This window comes from Gadus morhua, chromosome 4 (assembly GCF_902167405.1).
Source record: "Gadus morhua chromosome 4, gadMor3.0, whole genome shotgun sequence".
Taxonomy (NCBI): Eukaryota; Metazoa; Chordata; class Actinopteri; order Gadiformes; family Gadidae; genus Gadus; species Gadus morhua.
Window position 1 is genome coordinate 1,632,440 of NC_044051.1, and position 9,011 is coordinate 1,641,450.

The 9,011-nt window shown below is 45.1% G+C and overlaps 1 protein-coding gene across 10 annotated transcripts in view; it reads right to left on the reverse strand.

The window, feature by feature from the left end:
• eps8a (EGFR pathway substrate 8a, signaling adaptor) overlaps nucleotides 1-8,928 on the reverse strand; it is a 40,775-nt gene extending 31,847 nt beyond the window's left edge. For 4 of the 10 annotated variants that reach the window (XM_030353139.1, XM_030353136.1, XM_030353135.1 and 1 more), the window contains exon 1: nucleotides 2,549-2,692. The gene's annotated coding sequence lies outside the window, so the exon portion shown is untranslated. Of the gene's footprint in view, nucleotides 1-2,548; nucleotides 2,698-8,694 lie in introns of those variants that run through there. The other 6 variants (XM_030353142.1, XM_030353138.1, XM_030353143.1 and 3 more) reach the window with 5 other exon arrangements.
• Between the last annotated feature and the right edge of the window lie 83 nt (nucleotides 8,929-9,011).

Below are 9,011 nucleotides of genomic sequence, written 5' to 3' on the forward strand. Positions count from 1 at the left end.
AGCTTTGGCCGCTGTGAAGTCTGTGGTCGTTGGTACGGTTACCCACCTGCAATGCATTCTGGGCTTTTCCACAATACTATAAATAACCAACTTCCAAAATGTATTCTTTCACTATGTTTGAGCCCACCACACATCAGCCAAGCCAAGACTCGTATAAGTATTTGACAATAAATTTGTAATACTCTTGATAGCAATTGAAGAAGAACTGTTTATTGCATATTAAAGCCAGATTAAATAATATTCTTGCTGGCAGCTCCATCCAAACAAAATATTTCTAATAATATCTTACATTGAATCCTGTTTCTATCCTGTGTTAGCAGAAACAAACTAATTGTAAAAACAGCAAAGTACCTTTTCCTAATTTTAAAAGAATTAGACCACTTAGAACATCACAACATTTTGAGCCGACAAAACCCCCTCACAATCACTTATCTGCATTAATAACTCTTAATCTGACTAAGTACCCCAGCACAAACGCAACAGCAGCCATTTGATCTCTGCAGAAATGTTAACAATGAATGACTTTTAAAGTTGTGCCCACAAAAGGAGGAAAGTAGAAACTTAAGAGAATAAGCTCACATCAATCACCAGGAACTAATATAACTTAGCATGATGAACGTCCAAAATTAAGATCCATTAAGCAGGAGCAGGAGAAAACTTCATGCTTAAATCCTGTACTACCTGATGGGCAATCAATCACTGTAAATCTTTTTACAGTTTTGAGAGTTTTAAAACATGCCTTTCTACTTTAATAACGATAAGACCAAAGCCAGTTCTGATAAAGCGAATCACTGCATGGGCTGAACACACTGGTCAATGTCACGGGTCAGTTGGTCAGCGTACTTAAACTTTTGTGTTCTGGGGTTATTCATGTGTCAAACAAAGTCATGTTCTGTTTCCATCACTCCTCATTAGGTAATCACTAAAGGGAATTTCGTGGTTTTTATTTTTGGGCAGAAACGCCAAGACGCTGCCAAGTATGGCATTTTAAATACTTGCCAACAACGACACCAGCTTTGATTTGTCCCAAGTATAAATATTACACTGTTGCAGCAGCACTCTGGCAGTGTGCTTTTAAAAATGATTTTTCCCAGTCACATTTCTCCACATCAAGGGCTTGCCCATTAAACGTTTTAATCCTTGCCAAAAAATGAAATGACACGTTACATTCTTGTCCCGGGTAAAAGTTAATTTTAAAGAGACCGGTGAACCGTGAACCTGGTAGAACGCAAGGCTCAGCGATCCCACATCCTTCAAATGTTCCCGTCGTGTTGGCTTAGAACCTGGTGCTAATAACACCAGCTGGAAGGCTCTCACACACCGGGGAGGAAACGGGAGAGTGCAGTACTTGACAATTTTGACCTTTTCTGCTGGCGCAGGTACAGCAAGAGCTGCACCTGCCATATCCCGCGCTGCAAGACGATGGCATCTGTTCTGAGGTGTACATGTTGTGCGCGTCTTCACAAATGCATACAAACACTCCCATCCTTGCTGTATTACGCACGCATTTGCCAGTTAGCATCTGTTGTGTATGATATTTCGCACTAAATGCTGCACAGACAAAATGTCCCCGTCATTGGATTAATACAATTTAGCTTATCTTAAAATGTACTCCTTCAACATACAACCTTCTACAGACAGTAATGAAGCCAAAATGGTGCCCTTGTGTACCAAGATGCACTATTTAAAAGTCCCTTCTCCAACCAATGACAGCCGTTTCCTCCCTCCTCCCTCAACATAGATAAGGAGTTCCTTCCCGGAAGAGTGGTGTGCTCCTAGAAACCGGGATGCTGGATGGATGCCACACACATGCTTGTTGTGTTTGTTTTCCAGAAGAATCCCATTGGTCCCATGGGTGCCAGTGTGGAGAGGGCGGGGGGGGGGTTAATAACCCCCCCCCGCCCTCTCCACACTGGCACCCATGGGACCAATGGGATTCTTCTGGAAAACAGAAGTTATGTTATGTCAAACCCCCCCCCCCGGACGTTTTTGACGAGAAAAAAAACAACACATATAACAAGCTTTGCTGTTGGTCATCGAGTAAACAACGGACCGTTTGGAGTTCTGCGGGTCATGGTTTGTGGGAAAAGCTAAATAAAGTCAAGTCAAAACTTACTGCTTGGAATCCGACTCTAATGAGGCATGACTTAAGAAGACAGAAAGGTTTGAGATCTCATTACAAACAAGCTTTGGCAGAAGTAAGGTGTTCTTCCTACAGAAGTTATAGAGCACTTCCTCCAGAAGTTTAAGAGTTCCCTACTGCCCGTTCTTCCCGCTACCCAGATAAGTAATCAGAGAACTCTTCAAAGAACCTCTACCACATCACCCTGAAATGTTTGGCTGTGTAATCTCCTACCTGCCCCCCTCTGAAGTTAAACTACACCACAATGATTAGGCTGCCATTCGTAAAAGCGTGGGTGACTGAGGTTTTTCTCTTCACTCTTCAAATCAGAAGTAGTGTCAACAGAAGAAGCAGTCAGCTGACGACCCTTGACCCCTTGCACCCTATTGGAGTCTCACTGCCAATCAAAAAGCAAATTCCACTCACCTCGACCCACCAGGATAAGAACGGTATCAAGACGAGGAAAATGGAGGCAAAAAATAAAACCCAGTGACGCAAAGGGGGTGCAGTCAGCTGTAAAACATACCTCTAGGGCAGTTCCCTGGAACAGACAGGCATGAGCGTATGTTTTGAGCCCTGGGCCCCTGTGTGTGATTAATAGCTCTGGCCCCGCCCACATAATAATCATCATAATCAGGGGGCGGAGCCTGTCATACAGGAGGCAATACTGCTCTGACTCAGGGATTGACATAAGCTTATAATTAATGGGCCATTGGGTGGAGGAGAAGGTGGTAGGCGCAAGAGGGGTTTAGAGGTTTGGCCTGGTTATCTATAAATGTTTCCTGATCAACGGTCGCAGGCCGCATTCAAGCTAGTTTCAACACACGTCCGAGACTTTGTGTTTGCCAGGCAAAAGAACAAGGTTTCTTCGTCTGAACAACATTGAACATGAGTTTGGGATCGGTTGGTCCCTTGAAAGTCAGGCAAGAACTCAAACAACCAAAGTATAGGCAGCCGTCAATGTGTATTCATTTACCTGCCGGAGTGGAAAAATCGACCGACCAAGCAGTTCTTTTAATATGTGCCCACACATTTTACCAACTGCCAAAATGTCAAATGTAGCCATCATGGGCTGGTGACATTTGTTCATTTTGGACCCCGAGTGCAGGCCTCTGAGGGCCACAAGAACCAGAGCTTTGATTATTCCACAACTGTCCCCCGCCAAGCAGCGATCAGACAGCTTAAGAGCAGAGGAAGTCCGGGTAACAAGGTGGGTGGAGGCGATTGTAAAGCAGAACATTTGAATAACAATGGCTGCCCGACCACAGACGCTTAGTCGGATGAACCTCCGGCTTTCTTTGGGTTTTAATTCCCTTTCACAGGAATGTGAAGGTGAATACATTTTCATCAAGACAGTAGCAAATGCTTCATAAAATAACTGGCATAAACAATGGCAGGTGTCAAAAGTCAACACACACACAAAACAAGTCACCGAAAATGTTTTATTGATAATCCAAAAAACGTGTGGCGAGAATTTAAATAAGGAGGAGAATTCGACCAATCAGACAGAGGGAGAGAGAGAGCAGGCTATAAGGTCTGTAGAAGGTGGCTCGGGGCATACTATTGGATTTTCCCTCCACACAGACCAACTCCAGCAATAGATCTTCGCTGGCCAAGCTACATAAAGAGTGTGTGGGAAGGAGCTGCTGGATTTAGCTTATTATTCCCAGATGGAGACCTATCTCCAGTGAAACCACTCTGCTCCCACTCACCCCCAGACACGTCGAGGAAACAATAAGCGTAGGCCCACTATACTCATACCAAGCGGATGCGGACGATGACCTATTTGTTTTAACCAAGGTTGAAATGAAAATACATCTCCAACAGACAGTCTGACGATTATGCTGCAAACCCCCTATGGTATAACTTTGTGTCATGTTTCAGTGGATCAAGATGTGCCAAGAGTCCTGCATGTGAAATGTACTTCTAATCCGTGTTCCTCCACAGTTGCGTCAACGTTTTATTAATACCAAACACACCGAATCAATACAGCTTTCAAAAAAAGGAACCCAGAAACTGAGTCTCATGGCACCAATTGGCTGGGTTCCCTCTCTAAAACCTCATCGACCCCATGAATAAATAAAGAGCAGACAGATACTGGGGGCCATGGAGTCAAAGATCGTCTGGAGCTGTGATGTGGTGGAGGAGGAGCGTTCAGTAATGTGCCTGTGGGTACAGCAGGGCTCAGATGATATGACAACATGACCAATATGAAGCCGTTTGTCCACTTACTGTCGCATATTAGGTTGGATTTGTATTTGGCCCATGAGCAAACATTGAACATAATGTTGAAAGGCCAGCTGGATGTCAGGAATGCGCCACACCTTAAACGAGACCATAAACCTCATGTCCTCAACTTGTCGATAAAGTATCAACATTTCTCTTTATAAAACATTTCCAAAGCGCTTCTACCGCGCTTCTGAAGCTGAACGGTATATAAATAATACTTCTTATACATCGTTATTGTAATATTGTACTTGTACTGTAGCCAAGAACAATGTGTTCCCAATAGGCCTTAGACTGACCTCACAGCAGTCCATCGTGCAAAGTTTCCAGCAAATTGAAATGAACACTGACCATGACTCATTCAGGAAACGAGGACCCAAGCATCCTGATCCAAGGAGGCCTAGTTCTACCCCCTGCTGAGAAACACCCCCCCCCCCCATCCCACACACATACAGTACATTCTCCCGGTGGATTTCAATGTTTTGAGGTTTCAGATCTCCAAAGCCAAGACTAGTCCTGGCTCCTTCCAATAATGTGTCTTGCGATTCGACTGAATGGACCGCTCATAGGAGGATTCGACCGTATGGACTGCACTGAAGAACCACACAAGTTCCCAAGGATTAAGGCTGTGAAGTGTATTATGGGATGGCTGATGTTCGGTTTGACCAATTTACGTCTTACTCCGTTAGGCCAATCGCTATCGGTCGATGTGAAGAGATGGTTGGTGTCGGTTGTTTCTGATTGGACGTTGTACTAACTAACGTCCTATCAGGAGATTTTGAACAATGAAAAAGTAGATGAAATAGAAACCACTACAGATTTGATATTTTCTTCTAAACACGTCCAACAAAATGGCATTCAAAGAATTTCTATAAGATATGATGACAGCAAATTGAATTGCGTCCGCAGCATACAAAGTTCTCAGCATCAACCTTTTGCTTTAACAACCTTTTGCTTTAACAAAGTTTCATCATGAAACTCACTCACTCCTTCCACAAACATCGAATTTGAAAAGGCTGAACAAAAGTGCACAGAAGCTCAAAGACATCAAACCCGTTCGGAAAAAACAATAAACTCCCCGACAGACTGAGAGGCTGAGGCCTCAGTGACATAACACAGAGAACGTCAAGGCTCTGAAAACACCCCGATACGTCCATCAGAAACAAACATAAAACACACAAGTTAAACAGAGGAGCGGTCGACCGACCACGGCACGGTCGGAAATTCATCGGCAGGGGATTAAGGGTCGGCTCTCGTTTCCAGAAGTCAGCGTTATTAAAAGGACACTAAGCCATGGAGACCTTTGACCCCGAGTGCCGTGTGATGAGGAGGAGGGAGAAAAACACGGCAGAGGACGTGAAAACACAGAAAAGGCTGCCACAGGAACGCAGACTCCCTCGAGAGCTGCTGAGAGTTTCATTAGCCTACAACACAGTTTGCTGACTGTTTCAAATGACGTCCTGTCATTTAATGTTCGCACTTATTGTATGTTGTACGTCCTGGCACTTGAGAATAGTATTTATCATCATGTAGCATCTTATCCTAGCTATCTTGGGTTAACCTAGCAATTGTTAGTGCTTGGCACGAAAATACTTACTGCACTGACAGGGATATATTGTTGATTCTCTTTCTTCTGATAAATGTACATATTGTAAGGCCCTTTGGATAAAAGCGTCTGAAAAATTGCCTAAATGTAAATGTAGCACACAAACGGAAAAACAAGATACATGCGATTTGTCAAATCTGTTCCACAAAATCGTTAGCAACCCAGGAATGCAGCTGAACAAACACGACCGCGAATGCAGATGAAAATAGATGGCCGACGCTCTCCTGAGAACAGCGCTCTGTGTTGTTGATGTCTTATATCGTGGATCCGACCCCCACAAGCAACCACTCATAACAACAGGAATCAAACAGGCCTCTGCTCTTCAGACATTGATGCCTGTCTTATTTCTGCCCGGCGGATTCCCCGACAGACCGGGGGAGTTCCACGAGGTGACCGCCTCCCACAGGCACGCACAGCGGACGCCGCAGGTATGAATACGTCACCCCGGTACGACTACGGTCACCCCGGTAGGACTTGACTGTGGACCAGTCGCCCGTCTCCGTGGCGAGCGCTGAACGCTTTCAAGACTTGGACCTAGTAGCGCTGGACCGTTGTACTTCTGTTATACATATGAGCCGGAACAACATCAACAGAAAGATCTCCCAGATCTAATCCTGACTTCTGTGTTTGTCCTTAAGTTTGGGCAATAGTATTTATCACAAGTATTGATATCATTCTACTGTTGTATTTTATTGCTATTGTTGCATTTTAACAATTGTGTCATCATAATAGCTAATTTTATATAATGACGATATTGTCTTAAAAAATACAGATAAAGTATTATTTTTTCTTGTTTTGAACTAACAGCAGAGTTTTTGTGTGCTCAAAATATAAATATATACGCACACGTGTTTCTGAATATATTTCCCTTGCTTTGAACCAACGGCAGAGTTTCTTGGGTGCTCAGAAATCATGTTCTTCGCTCCCTCCCAGAAGCCTCTCTGATCAGCCTGGCGACACCAGAATCCCTCCACTGAAGAACTGTTGTTCTTGGCGCCATCTGTTCAGTGTGTGTGTGTGTGTGTGTGTGTGTGTGTGTGTGTGTGTGTGTGTGTGTGTGTGTGTGTGTGTGTGTGTGTGTGTGTGTGTGTGTGTGTGTGTGTGTGTGTGTGTGTGTGTGTGTGTGTGTGTGTGTGTGTGTGTGTGTGTGTGTTAAAGCCCCCTTGCTTCCCACCCCCGCGAACAACAGACACCCAGACTGGAATTACTACACAAGCCACAGGTTACAGATCTGACTAATACTGTAACACACACACACACACACACACACACACACACACACACACACACACACACACACACACACACACACACACACACACACACACACACACACACACGAGACAGGAAAGGAAACCCAGTCAAATGTTTGCCCATTAACACTGCTATAAACATGAACAGCAGACATCATGCATCTAGTAAACAAAGGAAATTGTCATCACTCTTGGACGCTACCCCTAAAGTTGGCATGGTTCACAGTCAGTCAGTCGAGGACAGCTGTCCATGTATGGAGCTTTGTGTCTGAACTTGGCTAAATCAAAGACCATTCCAAAGAACAATTAATATCCGAAAAGCAAGAAAACATTGCTTTGCACAACGGTGGGAAGGGCATCTCAGCAACCACAAGTCCCCCACTAAGACGCCATGTCCAAAGGGCTAAGGCTATTAGCAAAGAGGATTACCGACTAAAATCGCTATGCTGTCCTATACTTGAGTGGATGTATAGGATATTATCAGCCATGTGCTCTGTTGCCACCGTTCTATTGTTTTTACCAGGCAATGACATCGTCAGAAGAAGAGGTTGTTATCTTCTTAACCCTTGCATCGCGCAAGGAGACCTGCTGTGACAACTGAATTCCCCCTTAGGGATCAATAAAGTGTTATCTAATCTTAGCCCACCAGAGAAATAAAGGCTGCTAACTGCTCTCTCGTCCGTTGCCTAGAGAGGTCCCAGGCAGGAGGCTGCTAATGAGCTGGCCTGCCAGCTTATCACCTCTACCCCATTTCTCCTCATAGATGTGTAGTTCAGTGTGTGTGTGTGTGTGTGTGTCCTCTCCCTATGATAAACGGGGTGTTAAATATTAATCCAGTCGGATCCACTTGAGTTTCGCCTCCTCCAGGTGACGTTTTGCTGTGGATTCTGCAAAGGGGCCCCAAGCCAACGGAATATGCACTCAAGCTTGCGTTTAAATAGAGCAAACTTCCCTACGGCCGGGTGAACCGGTACCCCAGGCCAGCAGGGTACCCGTAGTTCGATCACCTGTCAATAAGGCAGCATTTCGCAATCTATACCAACAACGCAACAGAGCCATGCACTTCCGAACACACCGGGTCGAGGTTCCCTACGTGACGTTCTGCGCGGTTTATGGGTGCCTGCCTCAAGCACACGGCTATAAAACCTAATTTAGGATAACGATGAGTGATGGTAGGAAATTCACTGTCCGTGTGCCTCGTCCATGAGTGAACCCGAGTGCAGCCTACCTGTACAGCCCTGCAGAAGGGCAGACCGGGCACAAGTTGCCCTGGTTCAGGTAGACGCCCTCCGTCCAGCCTCACCATGTATAAGCACCTCATTACGACGGCTTTTAAGCGATTACACTAGTACAACACGTCTGTTATATTCCCCTTTTTAACTGCGAAAACATTATATGGTGAAGTGTTAACAAATAAGGAGGAAAGAAGGAGAACAAAATACATTCAGATGAAGAGGATCCGGGTTTTAATGGTTAAATGTACTTGCCTGGACGGTCGACCTCATGAGGAGCCGCTCAGCGTGGCACCTGTCCGGCTAACCTGGTGGAAGCCTCGGGGTCGGGTTTGTTTGCGGTCGCCAGGAAACCAGACGCTTTCTCACATCCGTTAGGGAGGTTTCTTTTTTTCGTCAATTAGTTTATAAAATACATTCAGACCAGGAGCAGGGAGCTCCGTTTGTTGCCGAATTGGACTTGACTTCAGAATTGTGTCACAAATACTGCCCTTTTTTTACCCCCCGCCTTCCCGCCCCTCAGTGGTCGCTCCTTACCGTGGCAGCAGCGTCCTCTACTGGATATTGTACGT